Source organism: Pleurodeles waltl, chromosome 1_1 (genome assembly GCF_031143425.1).
Source record: "Pleurodeles waltl isolate 20211129_DDA chromosome 1_1, aPleWal1.hap1.20221129, whole genome shotgun sequence".
Taxonomy (NCBI): domain Eukaryota; kingdom Metazoa; phylum Chordata; class Amphibia; order Caudata; family Salamandridae; genus Pleurodeles; species Pleurodeles waltl.
Window position 1 is genome coordinate 427,066,386 of NC_090436.1, and position 22,515 is coordinate 427,088,900.

Genomic DNA, 22,515 nt, shown 5'->3' on the forward strand with positions numbered 1-22,515 from the left:
CATTGCGCATATTTACAAGGCAGTGCTGAGCCACTTTTTGTAGCTTAACACCGCCTTGTATATATGCCCCCAATGCAGTTTTCTGCAGCAGAGGGGCATGCAATGGGTGTTGCTGTGGGCGTTCCAGCACAACATCCATTGCTTTTGATGCTGCCCCAGATTTAGAAGAATCTGTAAATCTGTGGTCTCGCCAAAAACTTATGGCTCAACAAGAAGAAATGCTTTCATTCCTACTCGTTTTTGCTTCTTCTATGTGTGTTGCATTCTGCAGCACACATAAAAAGTGCAAAACTGCCATTGTAGATTATGTGCAGGAAGGGACACTTTCCTGCCCATAAACAATCAAACCCTTCAACGCAGAAACCCTTGCACTATGGTGCAAGGATGCCTGCGTTGGCGTATGCTGCTTAAATTGGCTCCAGTGCAGGGGTAAATGCCATCCAACATCAAAGCAGGGAAAATTTTACAAATTGTTTAAACGTGACAGTAATGGTCCACTTCCCTTCACAGAAGACAGCAACCTCACCAATTACCTGTTAATTGTCTTTACCTTAGATTCTGTACAGTGCTCTGGGCCATTTTTCTAGGTTCGTGATACACAGATACCACATATATACAGGAAAAGGGACGACAGTAAACTGAGGCAGAAGAGATACTGCAAAGTCAAATCTAAGCCCATTGTTAAAGACAGGGGAGCCGCCCGCCTGGAGGGAACCGCCGAATGACCGCACCGCGGTCAAAAGACCGCGGCGGACATTCTGGCTTTCCCGCTGGGCCGGCGGGCGACCGCCAGGAGGCCGCCCGCCGGGAAACCCCCCTCAACAATAAAGCCGGCTCCGAATGGAGCTGGCGGAGTTGTAGGGGTGCGACGGGTGCAGTGGCACCCGTCGCGATTTTCAGTGTCTGCAAAGCAGACACTGAAAATCATTATGGGGCCCTGTTAGGGGGCCCCACGACACCCGTTCCCGCCATCCTGTTCCTGGCGGTAAAAACCACCAGGAACAGGATGGAGGGAAGGGGGTCGGAATCCCCATGGCGGCGCTGCAAGCAGCGCCGCCATGGAGGATTCCCTGGGCCAGGGGTAAACCAGCGGGAAACCGCCGGTTCCCCTTTTCTGACCGCGGCTTTACTGCCGCGGTCAGAATGGCCCAAGAAGCAACGCCAGCCTGTTGGCGGTGCTTCCTCTGCCCTCTGCCCTGGCGGTTTCAAACCGCCAGGGTCAGAATGAGAGCCAGAGTCTGCCGGTGTATAGCAGACCCCACCTATCATGGACAAAAGGGGGAGCATCACAAATGTCTATTCTCACCCATCAACACTCTGAATTTTCTCAGCTTAGTCTAATTGGGGCTCATCCACTTTAGTGCCTTAAATGGAAGGCCTTAATATGATTATATGGCTCTCCAAGATCAACTGCTCCATCCCCATTTAAGAAGTCATCTGGCTATCATCCTTATGCAGGTAGATGACAAAACCATAAAAGGATATGAGGTAATTAAGAGATGGAGATATGAAAAATGGGCAACAGTGAACATCCTGTGTAATGATTTCCTAGAGGAAGTCTCTTTCCTGAAAGATTTAAAAGGTGTGGTAACTGCCTAAGAAGATCCTGAGAGACAAGAAATAATCTAGGCCAATGCACACCCTGTGGTCAAGGACTGTCATATATGACTACTATGATTTGAAAAAAGCACATACACCATTAACCATTCATAACCTGCGGGTCATCCAAAACTGAAAGCTGAATCTGTTCTTCTAAATGACCAGAATGCCTACATAGAATTTATCAAGTCATTGTTAAAGCTATGGGTTTGCTGCAGGTATGTGGGTGGCAGCTACCTGAACCAACGGGTACCAGTGACATCTTTTGTAGGAAAGATTTTATTTCAACTGGTACTCTTCCTGATGCAAAAAAACTGTTGATCCACTACACTAAAAAAGTGCAGATGACAGCAGTTGATTTCAAAATATCCACTAAATTTGGCAGTCCAACAACGGTGTAAGGAAAAAACGTTGACACCAACTTACAAAAAAACAGCAAATAAGTATCACAAAATATATGGTGCTCAGCGGTAGGGTGTTCACCCCACGCCCCAAATATATGCGGAGGTATAACAACAATAAACACAATCCTCAAGCATATATAATCATATAAAGTCACAAAAAGATTAAGTCCTTGGTTCCAGTATTGTCACAGATCCAAACTTTAATTGGTTTGCTGCCCTCTGCAGATCTAGAACAGTCCAAATAACCTTTAAAAAAATAAACTAAATTAAAGTAAAATTGCCACAAAACTTATAAACAGAACACCTCCTAAAACATAGTAACTGTAGGACAGAGATGGTTTGCAACAGTTTATAAATGTTAAAAATGACAAAGGATGGCATGGCTTTGGGAAAGGACAGTCCTTCATTGGTTCTGAAAAATGTCCTAGTTACTGTTTGATTCCATAATCCAAAAGGGAGAAAAATTTAACGACTTAGAGATTTTTATAAATGCTGCACTGATACTTGTACCTCTAACTTGCTGTTATATCCTAACCCAAAGACCATATGTGTGTGCAGCTGCGGGCACATGATTTTAGCCTAACCAGTTCTGCTGTGTCATGGGTCCAGCTTTTATCTAGGCAATTTTACTTTCAATTTGACCCACATAACTTGTTGGTGAACTGCATCGAAGGTGAAGGCAGATTACTATCATAGATTGCATAATGTTGGTTTTTGAAATATGTGCAAGGTTACCCCCACTGCTTATGTATTTGATATTAAGAATTTAGTTCAACTCACAACTGCCTAAGGATCGAAATCCAAGGGCCATCTTCTTTGATGATTTGGTGGTCCAAGGTTTTGGAATGACACTAAGGATAGACTGTCTGCCACTACCAAATACAGAATGAAAAGGTTTAATCAAATCTGCGGTCGATTATGCACATGCCAGGAGAAATGTAACTACTAAGCCTATTTCCCAGCAGTACTTGTTGTGAGAGACTGCCATATGTGCTGATGCATTGTCGTGATATTGCACTTTTCATTGAACCTTCTATACAATACATGGTTTGTATGTATACCCGGGCATACACTATTACCTGCATACACCTAATATGCACTGAGTACCTACGGAAAGTCAAGGGACACAGAGAGATACACCAATGAGATGCACATCAGGAAGCAAAGGGTGCCAGGGATCGCTAGCATTGTGTGTATGGTCAGTAACAGCTTAACCCAAACCAAGGAACTTAACCATTTGAATGGCCAGAGAAGCAGCAGGTGTACGAATTGCTAGATCTTTAATCCATAGATTTAGATCTTCACACAGGATGACCCAGAAGGATTCCAGTTCAACTGGTGATAAGAGCATTGTTAAGTTAACGGGAAAATCTGGGCTATGACCAGAAGGGCAAAGACACAATAGAGAACTATTGACAAGACGGAATAAAGAACATTTACTAGAAGGCGTTCATATTTAATTGATAAATGCACATGACACACCATTGAAATCCTCCCGTGATAACAGAAAGTGTTGTTTTATCCAGTATATGATGAAGTCATCATTGCTGCTCCCTGTTAACCTATCAATAATACCTTTTGAGTATTAATTTCCTGTCAAATAAAATGTAATGATTTCCTAACAGAGTTACAAGAGTTGAGAATTGGAATTGGTAAATCATTGGCAGAGGCATCAGTGAAACTGCGATTGTAGCCTTCTTGATGGCATGTGACCTCCTGAAATAGAAAACATGACATACTTCTTTGAGATACAAAACAGAGTGGCTATGCTACTAGTTCGCACCTTCTATATGTAGAAATAGTAAATTGGGAGAAAACAATGTCCATCCGTCTCAGATAGTGCTGCCGGGGGTGCCAAACTGGTATAGCACCCAACCACTTCGGGTGCAAATGTGTAGATTAAAAAAATCAAACAGCACGTAGGAATTCAATATTTGTATACCAAGGCACACCACAATAGTTCTTATAGTCCATTCCTTGGTATGCTGTGTCAATCAAAGTTCAAAATACACGTATGGTGGAAGATTTATTCATCCAATGCATCACGAATCCAATGAAACAACAGCCGACACGTGTTTTGTTAACAAGACTTTCTCAAGGCTGTAAGCTGGACATACAAAAATAGGAATACAATAAAAAATCTGGATGATAAACAGGGATTTTAGTTCTCGTGATGGTCCAAAACAAGACATGTGTACAGATGCTCATATGATAGGACCCCAATGTGACTGTGGATGAAAAGTGGAAAAGAGGGTCCAACGTATCTCCAAGACATGCACGTAAAGATATCGTACAAGGGTGAACCGAACTAGATGTGTCAGGTATACTACCAATGGTGTGTTATATAAATATTAGAGGCAGTTGACCAATAAATTAATGAAGAAATAGATACAGAAACAATAAGTGAAAAATGTCCCAAGGGACTGTGCCCCGAAACTGTCTCTCACTAAATAGCCACCAAAAGCTGATGTGAAACATGTGGTGGAACATGCAATATATATACACCAGGAGTGTGGCCCTCTTAGATGAGGCGAAACAAGGTAAAAAGGAATAATAAATACAATTGATGATATACCATAAGTATGAATATAGTCTAATGTTTCAGAAATGCTGAGAGTTTCCCAGCATTGAGAAAGAGCTAAAAAAGATGGATATGTGGTGCCAAAACATGAAATATCATGTAAAGCAGCTGGTGGACACGGCCATGATAGGTCTGAATGGAGAAATGTAACCACAATCAAAAAAGAAAGAAAATGTAGATGTATGGGTATAATACCATCCCTCACTCATATGAAAGCCAACAGACATAGAGGGTTATTACAACTTTGGAGGAGGTGTTAATCCGTCCCAAAAGTGACTGTAAAGTGACGGATATACCACCAGCCGTATTACGAGTTCCATAGGATATAATGGACTCGTAATACGGCTGGTGGTATATCCGTCACTTTACCGTCACTTTTGGGACGGATTAACACCTCCTCCAAAGTTGTAATAACCCCCATAATATGGTAAACTGCATATGATGTAAGTATACTGCAGTAAATGAGTCCAGAATAAATCATAGTAAAAAAGGCCAGGGCGCCCGTTAACAATTACTGAAAGCAGAACATCAGCAATAGGAAAAACTGCTGTGTGGGTACAAACCATGGTACACACGCGGCACATCCACGCATAAACTTAAAGAAAAATAACTAAGGCATCAAAACTTTCACTTAAACCCATCACGTCACAGAAATACTTTTTAGTTAACATCAATAAACGTTTGAAACATCAGCAGAGACAATTCTTTAGGCATATCTCTTGTAGTGTAACAAACTACAGCTACTTTGGCATAGTCACCCATAGAAAGTAAATGTGTTGCTTTTGTATAATTGCCACAAATAAAAAACAATTTCATGTTTATTTTTTGAAAGAATACACCCATTATTGGTAAGGGACATACTCAGAATGTTAATCACAAAACACAAATTTAAAAAAAGAATCTTTAGCTCCTGAACGGAGTGTAACTCAACAGATATTGCAGGCCACAGGCAGAGTAATCTGCACAGCTGTTGGTGGGGGCAGATTTTCCTCTCAGGGTTTAACCTCTCAGCAGATGTACCTAATGGGCTACACGAGAAGTTAAATGTCTAGAAAAATCCCCACTCTCAAGATTATGGTGTAACTGGTTGAAACCAAGCTGACTGTGCAGAATACCCTGCCACTGAAGTGACAGCATGTGTTAAAGCATAGTTTGCAAGATAAATGGTATTTAGACATGTTACCGCACCTTAACACATCACCACATACCTTGCAAGCAACTTCCTGACCAGTCGGTGTTTTACATTTGAGCATGGAGTGAAATGCGACCACATTCAGGAGTTGTGGGGTCCCATTCGTCCAACTGGTGTGACATCAAGAACAGCTGCTGCAATCCCCAGCACGATTGTCTGCAGCCTCAAGAGCAGTAGATTTTGTTGTTGATGCTTCTGTTTCCATCAGACACTTGTTACATGGGTTCTATCATTTTGCAAAGAGCACAGGTGCAAATACAGTGCCTCCAAAGCGTAGGGAGATCTTGCTCAATCAGGTGAATAGCTTCAAGGGGGTGTTTGGGGTGTTACGCTTCCCCCCTAATAAATGTATTACCAGATAAACGGTTGGGTGCAGGGATTGTAAGCCGGGTATAGTGAGATGTCTGTCGGATTTCACCAGGAATTTGTACACACAGACAAACCGCACACACACACTCTCCCTCTCTCCGTTTTGAGAGTCCTAAAAATTTTAGATATTTTACAAAATATCAAGTTGTCTCTCACTTAGTACTCCTATCAATCCAAAGTTCTCCCCCTTTCAACTGCCCCTTAGGCCTCTCTCATGCACCCTGCTTGTCGCATAATGTATTTTAATATCATGTTAGATAATGTATTTTAACTTTAGCCAGCGCGGTTGTCGGAATATCTGAAGCTCACCCCCCCAATCTTACTGATCAAGCTATGCCCCTGTACTCAGTGCTACTACTAGTCATCAGTGATTGCTGCACCTACATTTTTGGATTTCATTAGAATAAATAATACATTGTTAAAACACAAACACTTTTAATTCAGCCCCTATGTACATCATAAGGCAAAATACACTCTGAAATATCAATTACAATACACTTGAGAACATTCAATAACTAAAGAGTAAACGCAGTTTTCTGTAACTTGACTAGAAATTAAATACTAAAGCAAATAACACTACATTTCTAAAGAGGCCCCAAAACACCAGCTGAATCTCTTGAAAGACAGCATGTGCAACATGGCTACCACAGCATTCACCTTTTGAACTCGGATGAATCTGATTTGCAAACATCATTAGGAGCACAATCCTCGGGTGCTCCTACTAAAATAAAGCAGTACTACAATGCCTTTAGACATCAGGCTCAAGAGTTATTGACACAATTTATGTCTCATTTACAAGAAACTGACACATCAGTATCCATGCATCTGATTTCTTGCTCCTGCCGCAAATCCCCTAACAACGCAATACAATACAGAGCTCCATGGCGTACATTTTCATGAATGCATCAGAATTTCTGATGCATCTGTTAGCGCTAAAATGACACATTGCTGGAGTTGCATCGTAAAACTGATGAAACTCCACCAAGGACACATAGAACGGCCCCATCGTAAAAAGCCCTGCGTCAATTTTACGACTGGTCCGAGAAGGCGTTAAAATTTGGACGCAGTGAACGCATAGAGTGATGCAGTGAGAAGTTGTAAATTTCACTGTGTCAGTTCTATATGGCTTTTTATGCGGGAACGTCTCCCCTGCATACATTATACCTGGCGCAGGTATAATGTGACGCAGGACTTTACAAACTGCCAGATTGGGGTCAATGCGCCTGTTTGTAAATATGGAGCAGTGTAGAGCACTGATTGCGCCAGCGCTGTATGAAAAAAAAAAGAAAATGACGCAGCAACAGCGCAAGAGGTTTGTAAATGAGGCCCTTGGACTCTTCAGCAAAATATTATGGAGAACACAGCAATGAGGAACATATCATTGCTTTATTTGTCATCAGAGCTCACAAACATCAGTGTAATGTTTGTGAATATTAAACATATTTAAACTAAAAACACTTTTATTACCAATACAATAAAAAGATTAAAGAAAAGGGAACTCTTCAAAGAGATATAGGGGTTGGTGGTCAGATGTAAATGGGGTGATTAAATAGTATGTGTGACACAGAAAGGCAACATTATTAACACAAGTAAAATGGGCAACATCTTCACAAAACAGATATGGATTCTTGTATCTCATATTACAATGGTAAATATTGCCAAACTGGTACTCACCAACATGTGCAGTCATGACATCAAATTATGTTGAGTACGCTTCATCTTTGAATACAAAGTCAGAAATAAACAGACATTTTTTACATTAGGGAGTGCATGAAATAAAGTATGTATTGGTTTTCAAGGCAAGACATTCCTTCATTACATAACAAAGCTGTGAGCAAGGAATATGCAAAGTGGCATTCAGGAATGTACTTTAGTTGTTCACTAGAACTCTGTTGAGACACTGCAGTTAATTACAAGGGAGTTAACTGACAGACTGCTGCTGGTGTTGGAAGTGCATGAGTCTCTGATCTCCAATTTGTAAAATATGAATTCTACTTTGGTGCAAATTGGGCCATATTCTGTAATGTTGGACTCACTGATCTCCATTTTTTAGCTCAAAATCCAAACTTTATTTTAACCATTGTACAAACCAAATCCATCCCTAAGTTATGTCTCACAAAATACTGCTGTGTCCAGAAGACTTAGAAATCTCCAAGGATCCAGACTTCATGAGAACTGTGATAAGCCATCTTCTCAGTTCATGTAATGAATGGAAATTATTTAAACGTCATGTCTCCTGGACGCAACCCTTTCTGCAGGGCCATCCAAGATTGTTTACTTACTCTGCCTTCCTTTGCTGAACACATTTTTGTTGGCTTTCCTGAACCTGTAAACTTTTTACCCTGCTAACCACTGGTAATGGGATTGTGCTCTCCCCAGAACAAAACGGTCAAATTGGCCTACACCTGAATGGTACATTTAATTTACTTGTAAGTTCTTGGGGGCCAGTGAATTAAGCACAACTAGTGGGCTGCAACACTCATTGTGTCACTCACTAAAGTAGCCTTGTAAAACATGCACCAAGCCTGCACTCTGAGTGTGGTTTTCAATTGCTATTTTGACCTGGCAAAGAAAACATTTTGCAGGACTAAACTTTCCTTTTGAATACTTATTAGTCGCCCTTAAGGTAGGCCCTAAACGTTCATAGTGCAACATGCAGGGAATTTAAAATGTAGGCTATGTGTGTTTATGTTTTACATGTCCTGCCATGTAAAAGTCCGAAAGTAATTTTTCATAGCTCTAAGTCTATCTCTCCCACAAACTAACACTGGGTTACCTTATTTCAATTAATGAGTGCTAGCTTTAGTTTGGGACCAGAAGATATGCTGTTTACATTCAAATGAATTGTGATTTAAATCTTCTTTAATGTCAAAGTCAGATTTTAAGTTACAACTTCGAAAATGCCACTTTTAGAAATTAGCCATTTTTATGTCCAAACCAAATGTGACTTTCTTTCAATGTCCTCGGTCACATGACTATGAATGGCTCTGCTGTTGTAGGCTTTGTATTTTTTCCAGACAACGAAACACAAGAAGTCTAAGTGTAAGGGGAAAGGGTGTTCCTGACAGAATGGCTTACAATGTAGATTTTCCAAGTAATTTATGATGGAAAGTCTTAATTTTATTAAAGACACGGAGGCGAGTATTATGCTTTCTTTTCCTGCTTTATTTTCAACAGCAGCTGCAGCCAAGAAAAAAACCCAATCCCAAAAGGTTTGCGGAACAAGCAACCAATGGGAGAACAAAGAGTAATCCAACCAATCACAACCCTATACACATTAAGATATACCAATCCTGACTGCAAGCAGCCCTCTTTTCAACTGCGAGATAGTCAAGATAATGATTTTAAACAAAGGTAAAATACAACAAATTATACATATGGCTAGAATAAACGCAAGCAAGTCTTGAATTCTGTTCAGAGTAGGCGAGGAGTAGCACTTGATGGGATGGTTAAAAGAGGAATCCGGTTTCAGTGCTGATTGGAATGAAGGAAGACTTTGAGCAGAAGCGGCATCCAATGCTTTAGCCCGAAGTAGATGCTGGAGCGTTGGTAGCAACTAAAAGGATGGGAAAATAGAACAACATTAGCACAATCAGAGGTGGGATAATGCTCGCCTCCGTTTCTTTAATAAAATTAAGACTTTCCATCTTAAAATACTTGGAAAATCTACATTTTATGACAAGACCGGAGGCTCCTATTATGCTTGTTTAAAGCATGTTAATTACTAAAGAAGTTACAATAAAATGTACGAAAACTAAAATAATTTGACCAATCTGCCGATCTTAGGATATCTTACAAACGGGATCCAGCCCAAAAAGCTCTGGACGCCATAGCCCCTCTAGCAGAATGGGCTCCAAAGTTTGAGGTGTCGATGCCAGCTAGTGACATTACCCATTTAACCCAACGAGCCAAAGTAGGAGAAGAGACAGGTTTATAGGGTTTCCTGAAGGAAATTAAAAGTTGGGAGGCTGAAGATGTTCTAAGATCGGCAGTCTTTTGTTCATAAACCTTTAAACAGTTTCCCACACATAATTTTGGATAATTGGGAAAGAACGGATAGAAAACAGAAGTAATATTGGTTTTAGTACGACGAGACACATTGAACAGTACACCTGCAGGATTAAAGTGACGAGCCGAGATATCCAAGGCTTTGACATCGGACAGACGTTTGATAGATACTAAACAAAGGAACATGGTTAGTTTAGCGGAAAGCATTTTCAAAGACAATAAGTTATTATCCTGCCAGGATAAAAACATTTGTAAAACGAAATTGACATCCCATAGAGCGGTATATTTGGGGATGGGAGGGGAGGGTTGGAGAATTTTACTCCTTTCAAGAGGCGACAGATGATAGGATGCTCCCCTATGGGTTTCCCATTTATAAAAGGATGGTGGAGGGAAATGGCTGACCTATATAAGTTGATGGCCCTGTAAGATTTGCCTGAGCTAGCCTGAGAGGCAAGGACATTTTCTATCAGACTAAGATCTGCTGAAAAGGGATCACACGCTTTTCCCAGACACCAGCTAGTCCAGATGGATCAGGCTGATTTGTAAGCCTTGGATGTGCCTGGAGCCCATGAATTGTTGATGTAGGTTGAAGCTTCGAGTGGCATTCCTGGATAAGATGAGGAAGACCTGAAACTTTCCAGGCAGATAGAAGAAGGGATTTGTTGAGTATGATCGTGAGGGAGACCTTGTGGATTGAGAAGGAGTGATGGCAAGGAGCGCAGAAGGACCGGGAAGTCGATTGATAATTCGAGAAGGGGGGAGATATCACACTTGAGATTGCCAGAACGGGGCTATTAGAACTCTGGTGGCTTTTTGACGCCGAAGATGAGCGAGTACTCTGTTTATCATGATGAAAGGAGGAAAGGCATAATTGATTGAATGGGACCACTGTTGAAGAAATGCATCGGTCGCGAGAGCTTGAGGATCTGGTCTCCAGCTGAAGAAATGAGTTGAGTGTTTTGACGGGATGCGAAGAGATCTATATGGAAAGGACCCCATTTGTGTCAACACCAGAGCAGTACGCACTCTATTGGCGACAAAAATGCAAAAACCCAGCACTCTCAAATCAACGTAATTTATGCATTGTGCTGATATGTTGTGGTTTAACCTTTTACATTGCAGAGTTCAATCCTGAAAACTTATTTTTAATATGCTTACAAATACTGTTCCTTTGCAATGTATTGCTGCAGATTTTCAGAGTGTGTTAGGGTGTAGCCCCTTTCCAGGGCCTTCCAGAAACTTTCCCTGGAACATGCCTGGGCGTGGTTCTGGGCTGGACCAAGACTCTATAAAAAAGAGCCAGCCCAACTCACAGTGCTCACTATTCAGAGGTCCCGGTGCAGAGCAGCAGCTTCTTCCTGAGATCCTGTCCCAGCGGCCTATTTGGATCTTCCAGTCTTCTGCCCTTCATCCTTCATTGGTGATCATTGTTCCAGGCGGTAAGACGGTGGTTGGACTGTTCCGACACCGTTATTGAGAATTTTCATATTCTTCGTTTAATTCTTAAATGAGTAACAGATTACTTGTGCGCTACCATTTCTTGACATTTATATGGTAGTTTACAAATAAGCAAGACGCGCGATTTGTTTCATAAAGGTTTGACTTTGTTATTCATTGCGTGCTACCATTTCTTGACATTGGCATGGTGGCTTAAGAATCGGCAAGACACGCGATTCGTTTTATGGTGTTTAAACATTGTTGTCCGTTGCGCGCTACTATTTCTTGACATTTACATGATGTTTTATGAATTGGCAAGACGCGCAACTCGTTTCATGAGGATTTAACTTTGTTGTTCATTGCGAGCTACCATTTCTTGACATTTACATGGTGGCTTAAGAATCAGCAAAAGAAGCGCGATTCGTTTCATTGTACTTTGATCTTGTTATTTATTGTGAGCTGTTATTTCTTGACATTTACATCGTGTTTTACGAATCGGCAAGACGCGCGATTCGATTAATGATGATGATTTGACTTTGATATTCATTGCGTGCTACCATTTCTTGGTATTTTACATGGTGACACTTGAATCAGCAAGACGAATGATTCTCTCCTCAAGTTTATTTCATGTTGTTTATTGTATGCCACTATTCTAAGATATTTATTATGTAATATTCGAGTTGACAAGTTATGTGATTTGTTTCCTTAATCCATATTGTGTTATTCATGGTGCACAATCCTTTTATGGTGTTTACTATATATATATATATATATATATATATATATATATATATACATATATATATATGCAAAATGCGCAATTTGTGTTGCAACATTTTAAGAGTACACAGAAGGCCAGAGTTTCTAGATGCAATATTGTATGGTCCTAGTATACATTCTCAAAACAGGATTTATATGACTGGTTTAAAATTTAGTCAGAATGTTTTTTCTGATTCTCATGTAAAGGAAAGTACTTGAATAAGAAAGTTTTCATTTAATTCATCTTGATTCCCTTGCAGGTATCCAGAGTGACTAGGCTTAGAATCATAGGCCCTCATTCGGACCTTGGCGGGCGGCGGAGGCCGCCCGCCAAAGTCCCGCCGTCAAAATACCGTACCGCGGTCGCAAGACCGCGGCGGGTATTTTGACTTTTCCCCTGGGCTGGCGGGCGGCCGCCGAAAGGCCGCCCGCCAGCCCAGGGGAAAACGACCTTCCCACCATGAAGCCGGCTCGTAATCGAGCCGGCGGAGTGGGAAGGTGCGACGGGTGCTACTGCATCCGTCGCGTATTTCACTGTCTGCTATGCAGACAGTGAAATACTAGCGGGGCCCTCTTACGGGGGCCCCTGCAGTGCCCATGCCATTGGCATGGGCATTGCAGGGGACCCCAGGGGCCCCGCGACACCCCCTACCGCCATCCTGTTCCTGGCGGGCGAACTGCCAGGAACAGGATGGTGGTATGGGGTGTCAGAATCCCCCATGGCGGCGCAGCGAGCTGCGCCGCCATGGGGGATTCAAATGGGCAACGGAAAACCGGCGGGAGACCGCCGGTTTTCCATTTCTGACCGCGGCCAAAGCGCCGCGGTCAGAATGCCCAAGGGAGCACCGCCGGCCTGTCGGCGGTGCTCCCGCCCCCGTTGGCCCTGGCGGTGCAACACCGCCAGGGTCATAATGAGGGCCATAGTCTAGTATTGATTTCAGGAGATATCATTTTCATATTGTGTGTTCTAACCTTTTCCTTACTACAGGTCTCCTTCCCAGCTGTTCCCTTCTTAATCCCCTCTTCCCCTCTTGAACTCTCTCAGTCTCTGTGATTTATCTATCTGAGTCTTGGAGCTGTTCAGTGGTGGACGTGTTGGGAACGTGCACAGACCCCGAGGATCTGGTGACTCTGACAGAATAGTGAGCCCACAAATTATTATCCTCCTGGCTTGTGTATGTTCTCAGCATGGCCACGCTAGACGAGTTAGTCAAGGCTATCACCCAGCTCCAAGCAGAGGTGGTATCATCCAAAGAATTGACAACTAGCTTAGCAGAGAGAGTGAGTCAGTTGCAAGATAAGGTAGAGAAGAAGGAACAAAGTCCCACAGGTGTGTCTTGGCCAGGTACTTCTTCTCAGGCTTCTGGAAGTAATCCGATTTCCCTAAATGTTCCTTCTGCAATTCCTTTAGCTCCCCCAGAACATTTCTCAGGTGACCCTTTGAAAGCGCAATCTTTCCTGGTTCAAGTGGAACTACACTTCACCTGCAGACCAAATACTTTCCCAGATGCCCAGTCCAAAGTAGCTTTCTTGTTATCATATCTGTCTGGGGATGCAGCTACTTGGGCAATTCCTCTTGTGCGTAAAAATAGTCCCTTGTTGTACAACTGGAGAAATTTTGTTTGTGAATTGAGAGAGTTTTTGATCGTAGAACTGTAACACAGTCATCAGATCGTGAATTATTATATTTACGCCAAGGGAATCAAGACCCAGTGTCGTATTTAGCCAACTTTAACCGGTTGGTTGCCGAGACATCCTGGCCTGAAGAAAAACAAGCGGTCTTGTTTTACAAGGGACTCAAAGAGCAACTAAAAGATATCTTAGCGCAAATCGACTAACAACCTACAGACTGTCAAGAATTAATAAATCTTGTCTTGAGACTTGATCATCGTTTAGCAGAACGTAAAGGAACGCGCAAAAAGATTGAAAAATATTCATGGCGTGTTCATGATAACAGAGACTCAAGAACTCAGAAAGAAAGAACGCCAGAACCGATGGAAATTGGAACCCTCAGAAGACCTTTGACCAAAGATGAAAAGGACCTACGCAGAAAAAATGGAAAATGTCTTTATTGTGGGCGAAAAGGTAATTTTGCCAAAGATTGTTCAATCAAACCATAGAACAAGTAAGGTCCAGTTCAGAAGGTCGCAGCCAATGCACCAGTCGAGTTGGAAAACTAAAACACCCAAGATGCAGAGAAGGGTTGCTCTTGGGTGTCACCGTGGACCCTTCACAATCTAGACATCTTAAACTGGAAATAAGAGTTCAGGTCAAGAAAAAGATCTATTTAAAAAAAGCTCTAGTCGATTCTTGGGCTACTGGGAACTTTGTTGATGTCCAATTGGTTCATGCATGGGGGATTCCATGTATTGAAAAGAAGACCCCAGAAATCATCCAGGCAGTCAATGGAAAACTTTTGACTGGAGGTCCGGTAACTCTTCAGACTATCCCCTTGTCGATGATTTGTGAAGATAAGAATCAAAGAAAGAAACATAAAGAGAAAATCATCCTTGACGTGATCCATGCTCCCCAATATGGGATTATCCTCGGCTTGCCATGGTTAACTCATCACAATCCGGAGATCAATTGGGCAGAACGAAAAATCGTGTTCTCATCTGCGCTATGTAACAAACAATGTCTCCAAAAGATTCAAGTACCAAAAGTTTGCAACTCTTACATAGCTACTGCCGTGGAGAAAGAAATTCAGCTGGCCAAACAGTATTCATCTTACAAAGATGTATTTGATGAGAAAGGAGCAGAGACTCTACCTCCTCATAGATCTTATGACTGTCAAATTGATCTAGCCCCAGGTGCTATACTTCCCAACTGTTGTGTATATGCCCTGTCAGAACATGAAAAACAACATTTACGAAAATACCTAGATCAATTTTTGGAGAATGGCTTCATTCGCCCCTCTAAGTCTCCTGCAGCTTCGCCTTTGTTTTTTGTTCCAAAACTAATGGAGATCTTCGAACTTGCATTGACTATAGGGGGTTTGAACAAAGTCACCATCAACAATAAATATCCTTTACCCCTAATTCCGGTCTTATTGGAACAAGTAAAGAGAGCAAAAATCTACACAAAGCTTGACCTTTGAGGTGCTTATCATTTGGTCAGAATGAGAGAGGGTGACGAATGGAAAACAGCGTTCAAGACAAGATTTGGCCATTTTGAATACACCGTCATGCCTTTTGGTCTGTGTAATGCTCCAGCAGCATTTAAATTTTTCTTGAATGACGTTCTTAGAGAGTACCTCGACATATTTGCCATTGTCTACATCAATGACATTTTGATCTACTCAGACAATGAAAACGAACATGTCCAACATGTCAAGAAAATTCTTGCAGCCCTTCGAAAACACCATTTATATTGCAAACTAACCAAGTGTGAGTTTCATGTCACCACAGTTGAGTTTTTAGGGGTTATTCTTACCCCTCAAGGTATGGTGATGGCAGAAAAGAAAGTAAAAGCTGTATCTGATTGGCCCACCCCAAAGACTGTTCGTGATGTACAATGTTTCCTGGGGTTTGCAAATCTTTACCAGAGATTCATAAATCATTTCTCCCAGACAGTGGCTCCAATCACTAAGCTACTAAGAAAGAAAGAAAAGTTTGGATGGTCCCCAGAAGCTGATCAAGCCTTCTCGACTTTGAAGGAAGCTTTCTCCACTGCCCCAGTCTTGACTCATCCTGATGCGAATCAACCTTTCATAGTGGAAGCTGATGCTTCAGATGTAGCAATAGGAGCCGTCTTATCATAACGAAATAAAGACACTGGTCAACTTCATCCTGTAGCTTATATGTCTCGGAAGTTGAACAAAGCCGAACAGAACTATGTCATTGCTGAAAAAGAGCTTCTGGCGATTCATGACACCTTTAAAGAATGGAGACATCATTTGTTGGGTGCCAAATACACTGTCACAGTATACACTGATCATCGTAATCTTCAATTCATGAGTTCCGCCAGACTTTTGACCCCTCGGCAATTACGCTGGATGCTTTTTTTTGCCGAATTTGATTTTGTAGTAACCTTCCGGCCTGGTAAAGATAATCGCAAAGCTGACGCCTTGTCCCGTCAAGAGTCTACCACGTTGCCTGTATTTCAAGCCTCCAGAGCTATCATTGCTCCTGACAAGGTTCTATGTATCATAAAAACTGAAGATTTCTTTGAAGAAATTCACAACTCTTTCACTGTTGAAAAATGGCAAACATGGGCCCAGGCAGATCCCAAAAGGTCAATCAAGCAAGGTTTACCCTTTCATGACGCTCGTTTGTTCGTACCCACTACCAAACTTCGCAAGATAGTGTTTCATTGGTTGCATGTTATACCTACGGCAGGTCACCCAGGTACTCCTAAAACTCTTGAACTGATCCAACGCTATTTTTGGTGGCCTACCCTAACAAAAGATATAAAAGCAATGGTAAACAACTGTGAAGTTTGTGCTCGCATTAAAACAAGTCATTCAAAACCAAAAGGGTTGTTACATCCACTTCCAACCCCAAGTCGTCCATGGGAGCACATTTCTTTAGACTTTATTACCGGTCTGCCAGTGGTTCAGCAGTATTCAGTAATTCTGGTGGTAGTAGATAGTCTCACGAAATATGGACATTTCATCGCCTGTAAAAAATTGCCCACTGCTAGTGAATTGGCAACTATTTTACTGAACAGAGTGGTTCGTTATCATGGACTGCCAAAGGTTATCCTCTCCGATCGGGGATTACAATTTTCCTCCAATTTCTGGAAGACATGGTGTAAAACACTCCAGGTGACATCTAAGCTATCTACTAGTCACCATCCTCAAACAGATGGTCAAACGGAGAGACTAAATCAGACTTTGAAACAATACCTACATGCCTACGCTGAAAAGGCACTTCATTCTTGGACATCTATGCTCTGGTTAGCTGAGTTAGCTTACAATAACTCATTCCACACTTCTATTGGCATTACACCCTTTTTTGGTTTATTTGGCTATCATCCTGACACCTTGCCCATCACAATTCCTCAAGAAAGTTCTCTTACTCCAGCTGTGTCAGAAACCATTCAGCATTTACATCAAACCCAGAAACTGATTCAACAGCATTTAGAAAAAGCCCAAAAAAATATAAAAGGCATTATGACAAGAAACATTGTGAGGGACCGCAATATCAACCAGGTGACAAAGTGTGGATTTCCACAAAACATATAGGGGGTTATTACAACTTTGGAGGTGGTGTTAATCCGTCCCAAAAGTGACGGTAAAGTGACGGATATACCACCAGCCGTATTACGAGTCCATTATATCCTATGGAACTCGTAATACGGCTGGTGGTATATCCATCACTTTACCGTCACTTTTGGGACGGATTAACACCTCCTCCAAAGTTGTAATAACCCCCATAGACTTCAAGAAGAAGCACATGTTTAACCCCAAATTCATAGGTCCTTATACTGTCCTTCAGCAAATCAATCCGGTGACCTATAAACTACAATTGCCCAGATCCTTACGGATTCATCCAGTGTTCCACACTTCCCTCTTGAAAAAGGCAGTCCAAAAGGTCCACCCTCATCCAGCTCTTGTTCTAGTACAAGGGGAAGAAGAATACGAAGTCAAGAAAGTGTTGGATTCTAAACTGAGACGGCGTAATCTATGGTACTTAATCTCATTGAAAGGTTATGGTCCTGAAAGTAACTCATGGGTTTCCGCATCTGATGTTCATACTCCAGTACTTGTGAGACCCTTTCATCGTCTTAATCCAAGCAAACCAGGCCCTAGAGCGCATCTGGGAGAGGGGAGTACTGTCAACACCAGAGCAGTACGTGCTCTATTGGCGACAAAAATGCAAAAACCCAGCACTCACAAAACAACGTAATTTATGCATTGTGCTGATATGTTGTGGTTTAACCTTTTGCATTGCAGAGTTCAATCCTGAAAACTTATTTTTAATATGCTTACAAATACTGTTCCTTTGCAATGTATTGCTGCAGGTTTTCAGAGTGTGTTAGGGTGTGGCCCCTTTCCAAGGCCTCCAGAGACTTTCCCTGCAACATGCCTGGGTGTGGTTCTGGGCTGGGCCAAGACTCTATAAAAGAGAGCCAGCCCAACTCCCAGTGCTCACTATTCAGAGGTCCCGGTGCAGAGCAGCAGCTTCTTCCTGAGCTCCTGTCCCGGCGGCCTATTTGGATCTTCCAGTCTTCTGCCCTTCATCCTTCATTGGTGATCATTGTTCCAGGCGGTAAGACGGTGGTTGGACTGTTCCAACAACGTTATTGAGAATTTTCATATTCTTGCTTTAATTCTTAAAAGAGTAACAGATTACGTGCGCGCTACCATTTCTTGACATTTATATGGTAGTTTACAAATAGGCAAGACGCGCAATTTGTTTCATAAAAGTTTGGCTTTGTTAGTCATTGCGTGCTACCATTTCTTGACATTGGCATGGTGGCTTAAGAATCGGCAAGACGCTCGATTCGTTTTATGGTGTTTAAACATTGTTGTCCATTGCGCGCCACTATTTCTTGACATTTACATGATGTTTTACGAATTGGCAAGACGCGCAACTCGTTTCATGAGGATTTAACTTTGTTGTTCATTGCGCGCTACCATTTCTTGACATTTACATGGTGGCTAAAGAATCGGCAAAAGAAGTGCGATTTGTTTCATTGTACTTTGATCTTGTTATTTATTGTGAGCTGTTATTTCTTGACATTTACATTGTGTTTTATGAATTGGCAAGACGCGCGATTCGATTAATGATGATTTGACTTTGATATTCATTGCGTGCCACCATTTCTTGGTATTTTACATGGTGACACTCGAATCGGCAAGACGCACGATTCTCTCCTCGAGTTTCTTTCATGTTGTTTATTGTATGCCACTATTCTAAGATAATTATTATGTAATATTCGAGTTGACAAGTTATGTGATTTGTTTCCTGAATCCATATTGGGTTATTCATGGTGCACAATCCTTTTATGGTGTTTACTATATATATATATCTGCAATATGCGCATTTTGTGTTGAAACATTTTAAGAGTACACAGAAGGCCAGAGTTTCTAGATGCAATATTGTATGGTCCTAGTATACATTCTCAAAACAGGATTTATATGACTGGTTTAAAATTTAGTCAGAATGTTTTTTCTGATTCTCATGTAAAGGAAAGTACTTGAATAAGAAAGTTTTCATTTAATTCATCTTGATTCCCTTGCAGGTATCCAGCCATCTTGAAACTTAGTCATTTTAAACTTAACTCTTAGATTGTTCATGTTTTCAAAGTGACTAGAATCATAGTCTAGTATTGACTTCAGGAGATATAATTTTCATATTGTGTGTTCTAACCTTTTTCTTACTACAGGTCTCCTTCCCAGCTGTTCCCTTCCTAATCCCCTCTTCCCCTCTTGAACTCTCTCAGTCTCTGTGATTTATCTATCAGAGTCTTGGAGCTGTTCAGTGGTGGACGTGTTGGGAACGTGCACAGACCCCGAGGATCTGGTGACTCTGACAATTTGCGATGTAGTGAGTTGAAGACTGAAGAGTGAAGTTTCCAGTCGCTGGAGTCGGAGAGATGACGCGAATACCAATCTGCACGGAATTGAGCGAACCTGGCAAGTATTCTGTTCTAACTGAAATTTTTCGGTGGAGGCAGAATTCCCAGAAATGTTTGGCTAGTTCGGCTAGAGGTTTGGATTTGGTACCGCGATTGATGATTGATGTATTTGACTGCCGAGAGATTGTCCATACGTAGCAGTATTGAACAGTGGACTCTGTTTTTGGTGAAGCTTCTAATCGCAAAGTAGCCTGGAAGCATCTCTAAACAGTTGATGTGCAATGAGGACTCCTGAGGAGACCATTTGCCTCCAGTCGATATTTGACCACACCTTGCGCCCCAACCTGTTAGGCTTGCATCGGATTCTAAGACAAGATCTGGGGCTGATGCAAAGATGGTCCTGCCGGTCCATTCTTCTAGATGGTCTAGCCACCACTGAAGTTCTGTACGGGATTCAAGATCGAGAGGGATGGAATCTGAATAGGCAAGACCCTTGTGCAGATGCTGAATCTTTAATCTCTGAAGAGCCCGATAGTGGAGAGGACCTGGAAAGATTGCTTGAATTGAGGAAGAAAGAAGACCTACAATTCTTGCAAGAGACCTTAGGGAGAGAAAAGTCTGCTGTAAAGATAGGGTTATCTGTGATTTGATGCATTTTATTTTTGAATCCGGGAGTTGTAGGAGGCCTTGAGTGGAGCTGACTAGAAAACCTAGGAACTCCATGGTCTGTGACAGAATAAATATTGATTTCTCGTTGTTGATTATGAAACCTAGATCTGAAAGGAGAGATATAGTGTAGGACAGTTGAGACCGAAGAATAGAGACGTCGTGATGCATGAGGAGAATATCGTCTAGATAGATTATCAATCTGAAACCTTGAGATCGGAGAAGAGCTACAATAGGTTTCATTAACTGATGAAAGCCCGAAGGGCAGGCAAGTGAATTGATAGGTTTGATGTTGCCATTGGAACTGCAGAAACTTTCTGTGAGAGTTGTGAATGGGCACTGTTAAATAGGCATCCTGAAGGTCCAGACGGACCATCCAGTCGTACAGAAGAAGCGAGTCCCTGAGGTGAAGTATTGTTTCCATCTTGAAATGTTGTTAAACGACGAATTGATTGAATTGCCTGAGATTGATGACTGGTCTGATTTTTTTGTTTTTCCTGATTACTTAAAACAGGGGGCTTATAAAGCTGGATGGAGGAGGAAGAGCTAGTTGAATAGCTCGTTTTCGAAGGAGATCTTGAATCTCGGATGAGATTAGATTTGAGAAATCTTCTGAGAAATTGAGAGGGGGAACGGAAGATCTTTGGAAGGGTGTATCGTAAAACTCTATTAAGTAGCCTTTGACGGTGTTGCGAACCCAAGGATCTGAGGTAATCTCTTTCCATTTGTGAAGAAAAAACTTTAGACGACCCCCTACAGAAAGATGGCCAGAAAATTGGCTTACCTGAGTTGTTGTAAGACTTGCGTTGATTTTTGCCTCTGAACGTTCTGGAACGCTGGGGGTAGAATTGTGGCCGAAATTCCTGTTGTTGATAGTTGTAAGAGCCTCTGAAGCCTTGATTTCTGAAGGACCAGCTGGTAAAGCGGCCTCTTCCTCTACCGGCCCTGGCAAAAACCTGTGCGTTGAAAACTTTCTTAAGGGACTGCTGCGCTTTGTCCAGTGAGGCAAAGGTGGTGACATATTTACTCAACTCTTTGATAAAAGAGTCCCCAAAGAGCACGCAATCAGCTTTTGATCCTGGATCCATAGCTGCCAGATACGCTAGCTTCGGATCTAACTTAAGTAAAAGGCCTTTGCGACGTTCATGCATCATGGCAGAGTTTGCATTGACAAGCAAATAGAAAGCTCTCTGAATCCAGAGAGACAATTCCTTAGGATCTATAGGATCATCATTGATTCTTGCGGATTCCGTTAAGTCGAAAATGCGGGTTAGGGGACCAACCATGTCAAGAACCTAATCCTGGCAGAGGGCCCAGGCTCTGTCTACCCCTTTGCGGGGATCTTTCCCGAATTTAGAGAAAAATTTAATCAACAACGGATCGATAGAAGGAGTGGCAGTAATGTGCAGGGGAAGCGAGGGTCTGGGACACTCAGAACGTATTTGGCACGTACTTGCTTATCTAGAGGAAGACGTAATTTGGCCAATATATAATTAGAAACATGCTCAGAGGGTAGCCACTCAGTAGAGTTGGGGTGATGAATTAAGCCAGGGTCAAACATGGGGTTACCATCAGAGTCCAGCAGGGGGGAGTGTGATTGATCAGCTGATGCTGATTTTGTCTTTTTGGGAGGAGGCCCAATCCAAAAATCAGAGGTGTTAGTGTCCTAATTGTCTGTATTGGAATCAATATCATCCCCATCGTCATCTGTGTCTCTAATATCCTCAATCACAATCTTATGAGTCTTGGATACGTGTTTTGTTTTGGATTTACTTTTTGTACCTATAGACTTATTCCCCTCCGGAATAGGAGGCTTGTGAGGAGCTTCGCCATCTATCCTGTGTGAGTTTGACTCACTGTCCGTCAGCGCAGAAGAGGCATTTGTTTGATTAGATATAGAAGCCTCCGAGGCTTTGCACTTTCTGCTTTCCCCCGCAGAATGGGCCAAATGTGATTGGGAGAGACAGGAAGAAAAA